The 15,212-nt window shown below is 42.7% G+C and overlaps 1 long non-coding RNA gene across 1 annotated transcript; it reads left to right on the plus strand.

The window, feature by feature from the left end:
- The first annotated feature begins 3,740 nt into the window (after positions 1-3,740).
- Positions 3,741-6,391, plus strand: LOC134898328 (uncharacterized). Its single transcript, XR_010172208.1, has 2 exons — positions 3,741-3,829; positions 5,845-6,391. It is a non-coding gene; the product is annotated as an uncharacterized LOC134898328 (long non-coding RNA).
- Positions 6,392-15,212: the final 8,821 nt, after the last annotated feature.

The raw sequence follows: 15,212 nt of genomic DNA on the forward strand, positions 1-15,212 counted from the left end.
CAGCCCAGCGATCAGGTCTGAATTACATCCTTAGTCAGATCTGTCTTCACTTAAAATAGGATATTTTAGGGCATAACTGGACAGTTGCAGAGCAATTGTATGGAACCAAACTGACTTGGGGGAGTGTTATGGGAATGTTGTGGGCATGAATCAATGGCTCAGTGCAGTGGCGGATAAAGTGGGGGGGCACGCGGGCCCGTGCCCCCCCTGTCATGTCTGGCATTTTAAACAAACGACAACACAGCAGTCCCATTTAAAAGAAGCGGCGGCGCAGACGGCGCCCGCCGCGATGAAGGGTCTCGTAGCAGCGGCGGCAGCGGCAGCAGCACTAATGAGTCAGACTGACTCATTACATTGCGCTGCAGCTGGCTGTAGTAAAGACCAGAAGACTCCAAGGAGAGGCTTTCCCCTTCTCTCCTCCACTCGGAGTCGCAGAGGGTGCTCTGGCCACGATAGAGCCGGCGTCGCTGTATCGCTGCTGCCTGCAGCGGTACGCGTCGCGGCTCGTTCTTGTGTGTTCGTGCATATGTAATGAGCGGCAGAGCATCATGCCGTTCATTACAATATGTACAAACTGTGCTGGGCCCCCACAAATCCTATATTAATGGAGGGTAGGACAGCATTTTGCTGCCTGCGATCCAGCCTCCAGTTAATGTTCTCCCAACAGTCCCCGCCCCCTCCCCAGCAGCTGTGGCCAATCAAGGCAAGGAATGCAGAGGACACTGGTCCACAGCACACCGCACCTCCCGGCGCTCTCAGGCTGCTGGAGTGGGAAATCTGAGCTGTTGGCCACAAGATGGGTGTCCTTTAGAGTAAGGCTCTCTGTGATCCCTGTCCCAAAACCCCTTCTCTGTGATCCCTACCCTAAACCCCCTTTTCTGTACTGTCCTAAATCCCCTTCTCTGTGCTGTCCCAAAACCCCTTCTCTGTGATCCCTACCCTAAATCCCCTTCTCTGTGCTGTCCCAAACGCCCTTCTCTGTGATCCCTACCCTAATTCCCCTTCTCTGTGCTGTCCCAAACGCCCTTCTCTTTGCTGTCCCAAACCTCCTTTACTGTGATCCCTACCCCAAACCCCCTTCTCTCTGATCCCCCTTCTCTCTATGAAAATAAATGTATACATACAGTAGATTCCACAGTGTGTGTGTATGTGTATATATATATATATATATATATATACACACTTTTTTGTAACACAATTATGTTAATAGGGACCCCTACAAGTTTGTTGTCCAAGGGCCCCCTCAAACCTTAATCCGGCCCTGCTGGGGCAGGACGCTCGCCAGTCGCCACTACCGCGTGGAGCATAGAGCAGAGGAGACCCATCTGAGTGGGTGGCCCGCTCCCTGCCTCCCCATTGCCGCCATCTGAAGCTCGCAGAGGAGGTCAGTTCATCTTTAGGTATAAACAGTATATGTTGCTTGGAAACATATACTGTTTGTATTAAGGAAAAACAGTATATGTGTATGCATACCTTGCGGCATAATGTGAATTTTGGCTCATACCGTGTGCTATAATGTGAATATCAGCTCATACCGTGTGCTATAATGTGAACTTCGTCTCATACTGTGTGCTATAATGTGAATTTCGGCTCAAACCGTGTGGTATAATGTGAATCTTGGCTCATATTGTGTGCTATAATGTGAATTTCAGCTCATACCGTGTGGTATAATGTGAATTTAGGCTCATACTGTGTGGTATAATGTGAATTTCGGCTCATACCATATGGTATAATGTGAATTTCGGCTCATACCGTGTGCTATAATGTGAATTTTGTCTCATACTGTGTGCTATAATGTGAATTTCGGCTCATACCATGTGTATAATGTTTATTTCCCCAGTGAATCTTTCCCTTCATGCCTCTGTAAACCTCACTACAAATGTCTCACTACTCCCTCCTACTCCTACAGAGACCTTAGGTACCCACTGCCTCTCCCTGTCCCCCTCTCCTTGTTACCCACTGCCACCTCCCCCTGGCATCACCCACTTTTTCTCGTCACCCTTTCCCCGGTGTTACCCACTCTGCCTCTCACTGTCACCCTCTCTCTGTCACCCACTGCCTCTCCGTCTCCCACTATGTTTCCTTCATCCACTGCCTCTCCCCTTCGTCACTATAAACCCATCACCCTCTCTCTCCTGTCACCCGCTGTGTCTTCAAAGTGTCACCCTCTTCCCGTCTTACGAATACGATGTTCCCTTTGAGGCTATGACCCTTGTTGCTAGGTCATGCCCTTGTTGTGAGGCCGCACGCACCTTCATGGGACCGCACGCCTTCGGCATGCACAAGGTGCCTCCCCTGTCATTTTTTCCTGGATCCGCCCCTGGCTCAGTGTGATTCTAAGTCATGCATATGGGGGAGAGATGCCTGGTGTCAATGAAGTTCTTGCACCTAACATGGGGCTGGTGCAAGTGCAGTATGAACAATGACAGTTGCTGCAGACAGCATCAAATCAAAGGGCGGCACAGGTCGGCACTTGCACGCGCACGCAGGGATGGATCCATGAGCGGGGGGGGGGGGGGTCCATACAATTGCCTCTTACCATAACGTTTCTTACATGTCCACTACCGCTGGCCACTGTATTGCAGCGCTGCAGCAGTAGCAGGGAAGAGAGCGGCTGGTTCTATTATGTTTTGTATTTATTTATTATGGTACGTTTAACCTTTTCCTGACCACTTACTGTATATTATTGTATTAAATATTAATACTGTATTCCATACAGTATACAGTGTATAAAAAGACCAATGTTCAAAGTCATTCCTAGGTTCTTCTACAGTTTTCCCAGACTCCTGCACTTGCTCCAATGTTCTACAGAGTGGGAGATTGTGGTTTGCATTTGGAAACCCCCCTATAGAAATCCTGCGTTTGCCACTGGTGTGCTACCGCAAACCAGAGACCTGTACTTCAAGTTATCTAGCTACTAAATATTTCAGACCACATTATTACTTCTAACCTGTGAAATTTAAATCCAGAATCTACTTTTGGGTATTTTAATCTATTCTTCAATTAGTCCTCCTTTAACTACTTGCCTGGCATGGTCGCATCAGATGCGACCAGTCAGATAATCAGTGTTAGCAGCAGTAGGGAAGAGAAACTACCCTCCACTGCTGCTATCAGAGGGACCCTGCACCCTACCTCAGTGTTGCCTTGCTGCCGATCACTGCAGGTCCCCCACTCAGTGGCTGCAGACAATAGCAGCCGCTGGGAAAGTGTAAACCACCCCCCCCCCCCCCCCCCAAGCCACCCCCAGCCCTCCACCTGTGTACCCGGCAGCTGTCTGGGGTGTAAAAAGTAACGTTGTGCTGATCGCGATGTTCCGATGTTACCAATCTTCCCAACCAATGTTCTGATGTTTGAGAAAGATTATTTTAAAAAATATATATTTTTTTAACTAAAATCATTTTGGATAAGGTTCTTCACCTGATTTACTCATTAAAAAAATGACAATTTCTGAGCTGTTATTGGGTAACAAAATCATCAGGTAAGTGGTTAAGAATATGTCTGCAACTACAGTATTTACTGTAACACACATTCACCAGTATGTTTCTACATACAGAGTTTGGTAAGTGTAATATTGTATGTGTTAGTAAGCAGCAGGTGAGAAGTAAATCCAATACTTATAATGAGGTGTGCACTGCAGGAAGTGTGATATGTTACGTAGGATGGAAATGGTATAGTGGGTGGAGTTTAATGTGTTCTATGCTCTATTCATAATGTAGATACAGAAACAAGGACTGCACTCTGTCTGCACCTCATCAGCCTCTGCTACAGTATATGGACTGGACAACCATGCAAAGACAGCTGACACTCATCTTCATTATTTATCTTCACTGTAAGTTACTGTATGTAAATACTAATTTATACTCCAGACTTGTTCTGGTACTGTAATTAGTCCATAACAAAAATATGGTAGTGCAATATATTTTACTGTATAACTAGAGTTACTGAAGCAATTAGTTATATAATATACAGTGCTATACATTCAGCTATATATTTACAGATACAATGCACAAATACTGTAATAGATGAGAATCTCAGTCATCCCCAGATGTTTATATCTACGTAAATGTCCTCACAAAGATTATGCAATACATTGTACTTTCTTTTCCATAGTTGTGGATTGCCAGGATTCTGTGCATTACCAGAATCAGTCTATCACTGTCACAGAAGGTGATTCTGTAACTCTGGGGCAGATTTATTAAGCCTGGTGAAGTGATAAATTGGAAGGTGATAAAGGACCAACCAGTCAGCTCCTAACTGTCATTTTTCAAACCCAGCCTGTGACATGGAAGTTAAAATCTGATTGGCTGGTCCTTTATCACCTTCCACTTTATCACTTCACCAAGCTTAATAAATCTGCCCCACAATCCTGTGCCTATACTGTGGGAGTCTTTCGGAACCTAAAATGGTTCATACAGAAACCAGGAGAGATGCCTGTAGAGCTAATTAATTTAATCAAAGATGAAGTTAAAGCTGGAGAAAGATTCACAGCTGAGCTCCAGACAAAAAGCAGCAGGAGCTCCCTACATTTCAAGGACCTGAGAATGACTGACACTGCACTGTATCTCTGTGCAGTGGAGGCACAATGTGATAGGAAATAGTGGGGCCTGTACAATAACCTGGGCAAAGCCCTCACATAAAATTAACTTCTCGAAATTGTATGTACTTCGCCAATATTAATAAAAACACTACTACTACTACTACTACTACTACTACTAATAATAATAATAATAATAATAACAACAATAATAATAATAATAATAATAATAATAGTACTCATAAACAAAAACAGCAAAATCAAGAGAAAGAAAACATAACCAAGAAACGAGTTTGGGATATTAACAAGATCATGTAGAGAAATTTGTTAATAAAGCATGGTTAGTGTATAGTGCACAATATGAAACTATTGGTCATAAGCATAAGTCACTATAACTGGGTTATCAATGAGTAAAAAATTGATCTTAGCAAGCATAATATGTACTATGATGTGGTTATATGGCTGGTGTTCTAGCAATAGGATTTGTTTAGACATATCACCAGAACGGGAGGCACTCGATATACCCAACCACCGGGATACCGACAACTATTCTCCCTCTTGGTCCACGACACCCCTGGAGGGAGAATAAATAGCGTGCCCATAGCGTGGCAAGCGCAGCGAGCCTGCAAGGGGCTCTCTTGCACTCCCCAACACTGCCGGCATTCCAGCGGTCGGCATCCCGGCGCTGATATGCTGGGCGTCAGGATCCCGACCACCGGCCAGTCCTAGTAGACCCCACTAGAACAGCTGAGTGATACCAGCCTTGGTGGATTTGCACTTGCTGGTCCGTGTATGTGTGTGAAACTGGACACCCAACGTTTGGCTCTCAATTCTACTTGTAAAAGTAAAAAATAATAATACTGATGATTCCACCTGTCAAGATAGAAATAGAGAAATTAGGATTGCCGCAGTACACAATCATTATTAGTACCATTTCCCATGTGCTTGTTGGATAGGAAGAAGCCCATCTCTAGGTAAATCACTAACTTTCACTGGAGATAGGGCTTTTCTCTATTTTGTAAATAGATCATAAGGGTGGAATTCAAATGATATATCACGCCCAATCTCCTGTCTAAAATGATCCCCGTTATTGTGCATATTGTGCCCATAGTAATCAGGTTTAGCTGTGTAAAGGGTCAGGTGCCATGCTACTCCAAGGGTAGAAAGCTGAAATAATGATACCATGCCCCCGAGGGCAGAAACAGAACGGGTGTGGAAAGGGGTGAAAAGAATTTAATCCCGCCATAAGAGTCTGATTTATTTTATGACATAATACTAGGTAAGGCTGATCTGTTTGTTTTACTCTACAGATGGAGAATGTAAAGAAGATGTAAAGCAGTCCCCTCTCTCACACAATGCTGAAGAAGGAGATGGGCTTGTTATGCAGTGTGAATACACTGACAGTGCATTATACAGTCTGCAGTGGTACAAGCAAAGTCCTGGAGAGAGTCTTATGCTATTAAGAAATCAGCTGGGAAATGAAAATATCACAGAGGATAGATATTCATATCAATTAGAAAAGGAGAAGAAACTCAGCCGTGTGTCTATCACCAAGCTGGAGATCTCAGACTCAGCCACGTACTGGTGTGCTTTTAGAGCACAGTGACAGAAAGCAGCTGATCACTACACAGAAACCTCGCAGATGCATTTGTATCAGGGGAATGTAGAATATCGTAGGAGATAACCACCTGGATCATGTAATAAAGAGAAGAAGAATTGGTTTCTATTCATTTTATAATTTTGTAGATACTAAATACCAATACAATAAAATGTAATATTTCTCATTCTACTGTAGGTGAGATATGGAGTCATGTGCAGTGTAAAAAGATTTCTCAATAAATGTCAGTACAGAGTACACATGTATGAAAATGTTAATGCTGCTTCTTAAACTAAATGTGATGAGTGGTCTTAATATAATTACAACGTCCTTTAATAAAATGTTGGCTGTGTATGTATTTTACATATAACCGAAGAGCTGCATTCATCCAAATTTGATTGAAATATAACCTTGATGCCTCTATATAGGGTAAGTGAGTTCCCCACCCCCTAACTCCCATATCCACTCCCCTTGTGAGCGTCTGACCTGTATGGGCACATGGACACACCTGCTACTCATGTGTATTATTGGGCATTGCATCTGCATGGATGTGTGTGTGTTACTGGGTGATTGCGTATGTCTATGCTCATTAATATGGCCGCTCATTCTATTACAGTTGTTACTCACTGGAATTTACAAGTTTTTGTTGCGGTTACCTTTGTGATCACCTGGGTGTTGTTTTGTCACGCATATGACTTGGGTCTGATTCAGGGATAGATGCAGTTCACCCAGCAGCTGCATCTTTGGACACAGCTACTGTATGATAATATGCTAATGGTGCAGAGGGAAAGGTGTAGTCATGGTGTAAAGGACAGAGTATGATTACCGATTAGTAAAAGAAAACAAATACTGAGCAACATCCCCAAACAGGTAATTTCAACTTTAAACTTGTCATTTATTTTGTACGCTCTGGACATGGCTACTAATAACAAATGCACAGACAAAATTCTTAAAGCTATGTGTGCAAATGCTAGGAGCTTAGGAGACAAAATTCCAGAGCTAATTGCGATAATGACAAGGGATAACCTGGATTTTGTGGCAATTACAGAGTCTTGGTGCAATGAGAATCATGACTGGGACTTAGCTATACTAGAATACAATTTATTTAGGAAAGATAGAATAGGAAGAATAGGAGGAGGGGTCGCAATGTATGTGAAAAAAAGCATAAATGCTACTTTAATACAAAATATTGAAGCCAAAACTGAGGCCCTTTGGGTCACCATAGAAACTGGGATGAAGGACATTATTCGCATTAGGGTGGTCTATAGACCACCAGGCCAGGGACAGGATTTGGACAGGAACCTATTGTTGGACATCTCTAAAATGGCTTTTAAGGGAGAAGTCATAATCATGGGAGACTTTAATTTACCTGATGTAAATTGGGAGGGGTCTTTTGCAAGTTCAGCTACAAGTGGCAAATTTCTACATTCCTTACAGGGAGCATCTCTCAAGCAATTGGTGAGGGAGCTCACTCACAAAGACTCAATATTAGATCTAATTCTTACAAATGGTGATAGGATATCTGATATATATGTGGGTGAGCACCTGGGATCCAGTGATCATCAAGCAGTATGGTTTAGTATAAAGACAGGATCCAACTCCTGTCACACAAAAACAAAGGTGTTGGATTTTAGAAATGCTGACTTTGCAAAAATGGGGAGATGTTTAAGTGATTCATTGGCAGACTGGAGGAACTTGGAAGGAGTGCAGGAGAGGTGGAAAAAACTGAAAAGTGCAATGCTAAGTGCAACAGACCTTTGTATCAAAATGGTTAGGAAAAGCACCAGGAAAAGGAAGCCAGTGTGGTTCACAAAAGAAGTATCAACTAGTGTGAAAGCAAAAAAGATGGCTTTTAGGAAATACAAACAGACTCAAAATAATAACGACAAAGAGGTGTATCTGGACAGACGGAAGGATGCTAAGAAAGTGATCAGACGTGCAAAGGCAGAAGCTGAGGAGACAATGGCCCAGTCAGTAGATAAAGGGAGCAAAACTTTTTTTAAGTATATAAGTGAAAGGAGAAAATCAAATGGAGGAATAATAAGACTTAAGACAGAGAGTGGGCATTTGGTGGAGGGAGACAAGGCAATAGCAGATCACCTAAATAATTATTTTTGCTCAGTATTTACTACAGAAGAAGGGATGGGGCCACAGTTAAGTTGCAAGGACATTCATAAAAATAAGGTAGATGAAAATACATTTACAGAGGAGAAGGTCCTAACAGAACTTTCAAAACTAAAAGTGGATAAATCAATGGGACCAGATGGGATACACCCAAGGATACTCAAAGAGCTAAAAGTTGTGCTGGTTACACCTTTAACAGAATTATTTAACCAGTCACTAAATACAGGAGCTATTCCAGAGGACTGGAAAAGAGCAAATGTAGTTCCACTGCACAAAAGTGGAAGCAAGGAAGAAGCAAGTAACTACAGACCAGTAAGCCTTACATCAGTAGTAGGGAAAGTAATGGAAAAACTATTAAAAGAAAGAGTAGTGGAATATCTTAAATCAAACAACTTACAGGATCTAAAACAGCATGAATTTACTGGTGGGAGATCATGCCAAACAAATCTTATTGACTTTTTTGACTCTGTGATGAAAATAATAGATCAAGGGGGAGCTGTAGATGTAGCATATCTAGACTTTAGTAAGGCATTTGACACTGTCCCACATCGCAGACTGCTAAATAAACTTGAAAGCCTGGGGGTGGATTATAAATCAGTTAAATGGATAAGAACCTGGTTGCAGGATAGGAAACAGACAGTCGTAGTTAATGGAGTGCAATCTATGGAGGGAAATGTTACCAGTGGAGTACCCCAGGGATCTGTACTTGGTCCAGTTCTCTTTAATATCTTTGTTGGTGACATTGCAGATGGTATTGAAGGGAAGATATGCCTTTTTGCAGATGATACAAAGATATGCAACAGGGTAGACACACCGGGAGGGGTCAAACAAATGATTAATGACCTAGGTAGGCTTGAGAAATGGTCAAGAACGTGGCAACTACAGTTTAATGCTAAAAAATGCAAAATCATGCACTTGGGTCTCAAAAACCCAAAGGCTAAGTATAGTATCAAGGGTACTATAATGGAAACTACTGAGGAGGAAAGAGATTTAGGAGTCACTATTTCAAGTGACTTGAAGGCAGGAAAGCAATGCAACAAAGCAATGAGAAAGGCAAGTCAGATGCTTGGTTGCATAGAGAGAGGAATCAGTAGCAGGAAAAAAGAAGTGATAATGCCACTGTATAGGTCATTGGTACGGCCCCATCTGGAATACTGTGTCCAGTTCTGGAGACCCTATCTCCAGTAGGATATAAATACATTAGAGAGTGTACAAAGAAGGGCAACTAAAATGGTGCATGGCCTACATCACAAAACTTACCCGGAAAGGCTAAAAGATCTTAACATGTATAGTTTGGAGGAGAGAAGGGAAAGGGGGGACATGATAGAAACTTTCAAATATATCAAGGGTCTAAACAAAGTTCAGGAGGGAAACATTCTTCAAAGGAAAAGAAGTATTAGAACTCGAGGGCATACATTGAGACTGGAGGGGGGGAGGTTCAGGGGAAATTTACAGAAAAATTACTTCACAAAAAGGGTAGTGGATAAGTGGAATAGCCTCCCATCAGAGGTGGTAGAGGCTAAGACTGTAGGGCAATTTAAACATGCTTGGGACAGGCATATGAATATCCTGACAAAGAATTAAGGTTAAAAAAGGATTGAGATTGCCTAAAGGATAAAATAAAAAAGGGGCAGACTAGATGGGCCAAGTGGTTCTTATCTGCCGTCAAATTCTATGTTTCTATCTTGTGTAAACAGATGCCTCTTGCCATCTTCTGTGATCTGCTGCTGTGTCCAAAGATGCAGCATCTGATCACATGCTTGAACAACTGTCAGTCCTCTTACCTTGAATGGTAAACACCATTAAACCTATTAACAAGCATAAGACCTACTGTTGCTCTAAGAGATAAATAGGCGGTGGCAGGTGAAGAGCACATAAAAAATGGTTATCAGCATTCACAGACAGGATACCGAGCAGGCTGAGTAGTTTGACGTTATGTCAAGCAACAAAAACTATTATTGGGGCAAAATGGGATTTGGTATATTATGTCGACAGTGACCATGTAAACATTCATAATTAAATAAAACCACATCAGGAGGAATGCTTTAACCATGCTTTAATTCTATAAGGGTTACATGCATTATCCTGGCAGGCAGGATGCCGGCTGTCAATATCCCGGTAGCAGCATCCCATCCACTAGAATGCCGGCAGCGGGGTGAGCGCTAAAAGTCCCCTTGCAGGCTCGCTGCACTTGCCACAGGATCTATTCCCACGTTTTGGTTGTCGTGGACACCCACAAGTGGGAATAGCCCTGTTGCGCCGGGATTACGGCTGTCGGCATTGTCAGATTTCGGGATTTCGGTGTCGGTATCCAGACAGCCGGCATTTTAACTGCATCCCATTTATAAGTACATTACACATGTCCTTTATATATGACTGGTTAGCTTCTGCCCACTTTGAGGGTTGAAGGAAGAATAAGACTGTGGACAGCGGTTTGTCTTGAGAGTGACTGCAAACTTGAGGTCTGGAGCTTCTGTAGCTGCTTCTGAGGCATGCTGCTGTCTTTCCTTTCTATTTTACACTAAGAGTTGCAAATAATTTTTAATAAGATATTACTCTCTGGCAATAGCCATGGGAATCACGTAAACAATTTTATCTCATTCAATAGCAAAAAAAAAAACACCTTAGAACTAAATGTATTCTTTTTAATAACACCAGATGGAGCTGCAGGTTTGTATCTGTTTGACAATGTAAGATTTAGAACGGTTGTTTTCTAAAAAGTTATTTTTTTAAAGTTTTTAATAGACAATTCAGAGAGAATAAAATTGTTCTTGTAATGCAGACTTATTAGTTGCAGCATATCTATCTTCATAGGTCTTCCAAAATCTCACAATTATACATACAAAACAAAACAATAGATTGTTTGTTTAGTAGTGCCATAGCAAACAAAAAAGTTAAAATTAAATACAGTAAGAGAGCAGGGCCATAGCTAGGGGGGCGGGTCCTAAGGGGGCATGTGCCCCGGGTGCAGGATTTGAGGAGGCGCCAAGGAGTTACAGAGGAGCAGGGTTTGTTTGAGTTTTTTTGACCATCAGTTCTGTGCTGCTACATTAAGACAGCAAACAGCTCCAAGGGCAATGTATCTGGCCCACTTATCTGCCCGCAGCTGACTCCGATGCTGTGCGAGTGAGATCCAGTACCTGGGATCTCTCCTATGTCGGCTACTGTCTTAAATTGTCTTCTTTGCCATGCAATGCTGCGACTAGCGTGCGGTGCGCCATGCAAGCTATAGAAGCACACTGTGCTCCCAGTTCGCAGTATCAACCTCCGCTTTGCCTCCCAGATAGGGGGATTTGGTGTAGCTTAAAAGGGGGTGTAGTGCAGTGATATAGTGTACCATATAGGGTATGTAGTGTAGTAATGTATTGCAGTATATAGGGGCATGTAGTGTATTAATGTGGTGTTACCAGTAGCGGATCTTGCCACGGGCGCCGCACCATGGCAAGATCCGCTACTGCTGTGCCCCCCGCTGCCTGCTGTGTCCCGCGCTACGCGTCTAGTTTCCCTTCGTGGAGAGGACCTTTGCTGTGCAGTGCGCGATGATGTCATCGTGCACCGCACAGCATTGTGGGACTGACAGACGCTAGGGGTCATAATTGACCTCTGGTGTCTGTTTATGCCAGATCCAAGGACAGGAGTGGCGCAGGCGGAGGTCTGCAGCAGTCAGGAGCGGGGATAGTAAGTATACATTTTTTTTCTTTTTCAGTGGCGCTACTCTACTGTACAGGGGCCGTAACTGACCACGCCCCCTGTTTGAAGCCATGCCCCTATTTCCCGCCCGGGACGCCAAAAGGGCAAGAACCGACCCTGGGTGTAACATATAAGGGGATGTAGTGTAGTGATGTATTGTAGAATATATGGTATGTAGTGCAGTACATAGGGGCATGTAGTGTAATGATGTAGTTCAGCATATAGGGGATGTAGTATAGTGATGTAGTGCAGTGGATAGGGGCATGTAGTGCAGTGATAAAGTGTTATGATATAGGGGGTCATTCAGACCTGATTGCTCGCTAGCGTTTTTTGCAGCGCTACGATCAGGTCAGAACTGCACATGTGTATGCACCACACTGTACAGGTGTGTCACAGGGGTACAAAGCGGTTTGTTGCTCTGCGTTGGGTTTGTGCAAAGAATCCATTTGCACAGCCGATCACAAGGTGATTGACAGGAAGATGGCATTTGTGGGTGGCAACTGAACGTTTTCTGGGAGTGTTTGGAGAAACGCAGGCATGTCCAGGCGTTTGCAGGGCGGGTGTCTGACGTCAATTCCAGTCCTGGACAGGCTGAAGTGATCACAGCGGCTGAATAAGTCCTGGGCTACTCAGAAACTGGTCAACTTTTTTTTAGTACAGGTCGGCTGCCCATCGATCGCACGCTTGCAAATTTAAAATACACTCCCCGGTGGGCGGCGACTGTGCGATCGCAGGACTGCAAAAAACAGCTAGCGAGCGATCAACTCTGAATGACCCCCATAGAGCAATGTATGGGGACACACAGAGGAGCATGTAGTTGAACACGCTGGAGGTGCATGTGACGCATAGGACATTTGAGGCACATAGCGGAATATTATCCAGTAGTATCCCCTTTTTTCAAAATGTTTGATAATCTGATTATTTTAGTCTGATGGGGTTTGTTTGTTTTTTGTTTTGTGTTTTTTTTTTTTTTTGTGGGGGATGTCAAATTACTGCCTTGCCCCGGGTGATGAAAATCCTAGTTTCGGCCCTGAAGAGAGCTTTGGTAGTAGATTTTTTTTTATAAAATACCAAACTATGATTTAAATTGGGATATGGTTAATATCATGATGGATGGGATACGGAGGAGGATATAGGGATTGGGCCGCCCCTAGGCACGTTATTGGCAGATGCCCCCCAATAACATCACTGCCCCCTCATTTTGGGGGCCAATCCGGATGCTTCAAGAACAGTCCCGGACCACAGTTGTCCCATTTGGAGCAGTTACAAAATAAAATATAAAAATAAATAAGTCGTAATGACATAAAAAAAAAAAAAAAAAGAATCACCTGGCCTTGTCAGCCTGATGTGCCACCCCTCAGCAAGTGCTACCCCATGGCACGTGCCTAGTAGGAAATCAACCACTGACTGAATAAATGCGCACAAGATACTGGCTTCGAAATCCTGACACACAACAGAAGCCAACCCTATATGCCTATAATGAAATAACAGTACACCTGAGACAAATATCGTAGCAGATACTTACGTATGAAACATTGTTATCCTGATCAACACCAGATGTAAAAAAGCATTTACAACTACCCTCTTAAACTTCTATCATAATATATGTAAAATGTGTATGTGCATTTGAGAATTATAAGCGATCACATTGTGCCTCATAATATTATTCTTTGAGGTGATGGTGTTAAACCTTAATTCTGATTCTATATAAGTATTATGGTCTCATACTGTATACTACAACTGTATGTATTTTATTGAAGACAGAGAGATAATTTAACTGACTGCAGTAGTTTGTAGCTAAATCAGTTCCTACAACTTTGTGGTGAAAGATTTTGCAACATAGTGATAACTGCTGCAATAAGTAACTGTTCTTATTCTAATTGAGAACAGCAGATGAAAAGTAACATTTGCAATAAGCAAGCAAGTGGAACGCTTAAGAAGTGCAGTGAGTTCATATCTGCATATTTGGGAGACGAATGACAATATGTTATAGACAATCAGCATTCAATAAACATACTTAAATAATACAAATGAATTAACATTAATTAAGAATACATTTTCAGACAAATAACTGGGGACAACTTCATGGTTTTTAAACACCTCTTTATTTCTTTTTCACGTCTTTATTTTTGTTTTCATTCACTTTTGAGCATATATAGGGTGGAATTCAATTCTTTTCGCCCCTTTACACACCCATTCTGTTTCTGCCCTCAGGGATGTTGTATCATTATTTCAGCTCGCTACCCCCGGAGTAGCGAGGCACCCAACCTTTTCACAGCTAAACCTGATTACTATAGGCGCAATATGCGCGATAGCGTAGACCATTTTAGAAAGAAAATTGGGCGTGATATATCATTTGAATCTCACCCATTTTGTTCCAATCAATAATAGAAAATCTTAATTAATAATACTGTATAGTTTTAAGTAATATAAATAAAAGTTATATTTTAAGTCTCTCTATCAGATACCATCTTAGTGCATCATAATGGACCTCTTTATTCTAAAAGTAGTTTTCTTTTGGATTGTGTGCCTTGTAATTATTTCCGTGGCTGCACCCCTTATATGAGATTATAACAATAAACACAATCATAGATTTATACATTAAGGTAGAATTTAAAAGGGTTATGCTATCTGATTTTTCATACAGTATGATATATTTAAGTACAGTGCAGTGATACTCTCCTTTTGTATATCTGAAATTTGAAATGGTAATAGTATAAACTTCAAAGATGCGTGGCTTCATATTCGGTATCTTTAACTATTTAAATGTCTGGGTGCAAGCAGCTCTGAATCAGGAGCTCTAAAAGCTGCCAGTATTCTAGCCCCAACTACAGAATCTACAGATATTCAGCACTGTACTGCATAGTTAGATCTTGGAGTACTACACATTTTTTCCCAATGTGAATATAATGTGCTTTGTTATATTATGCATTCTCCTCTTCTGTTAATATCAATGTCTAATGGCCCGTACACACTGGCCGATATATCGGCCATTCTATTGAACGGCTGATATCAGAGGCGGAACTACCGACAGTGCAAGCAGTGCGTTGCATTGGGGCCCGCCTCTGTTCAGGGACCCAAGCATGTAATGAGTCAAACTGACTCATTACATGCCGCTGTGCGCTGCGGGCAACCGCTGCCCGCAGCGCACAGCCGCCCGGAGAGAGAGGAGAGGAGCGGCGCGCACTGCAGCGGTACGGGGTAAGGTGGAGGACGGAGGTGAAGGAGGGAGCCGCAGCAGCGCTTTGTTACTGGTGGAGGCGCTGC

The sequence above is a fragment of the Pseudophryne corroboree genome, chromosome 1 (genome assembly GCF_028390025.1).
Source record: "Pseudophryne corroboree isolate aPseCor3 chromosome 1, aPseCor3.hap2, whole genome shotgun sequence".
Lineage (NCBI taxonomy): Eukaryota > Metazoa > Chordata > Amphibia > Anura > Myobatrachidae > Pseudophryne > Pseudophryne corroboree.